We start from the raw sequence: 246 nt of genomic DNA on the forward strand, positions 1-246 counted from the left end.
CCAGTGATGGTGGTGGAGGCGGATACGATAGGGTCTTTTAAGAGACCCCTGGATAGGTACATGGAGCTTAGAAAAATAGAGGGCTGTGGGTAACCCTAGGTAATTTCTAAAGTAAGGACATGTTCAGCACATCATTGTGGACTGAAGAGCCTGTATTGTGCTGCAGGTATTCTATGTCACCTGCAAGAATTTCCCAGCAGCAATGGTTGTCACCGAGTTAGCATATATTCAAATGCTGATTTGCTA

This window comes from Mobula hypostoma, chromosome 1, assembly GCF_963921235.1.
Source record: "Mobula hypostoma chromosome 1, sMobHyp1.1, whole genome shotgun sequence".
NCBI lineage: Eukaryota > Metazoa > Chordata > Chondrichthyes > Myliobatiformes > Myliobatidae > Mobula > Mobula hypostoma.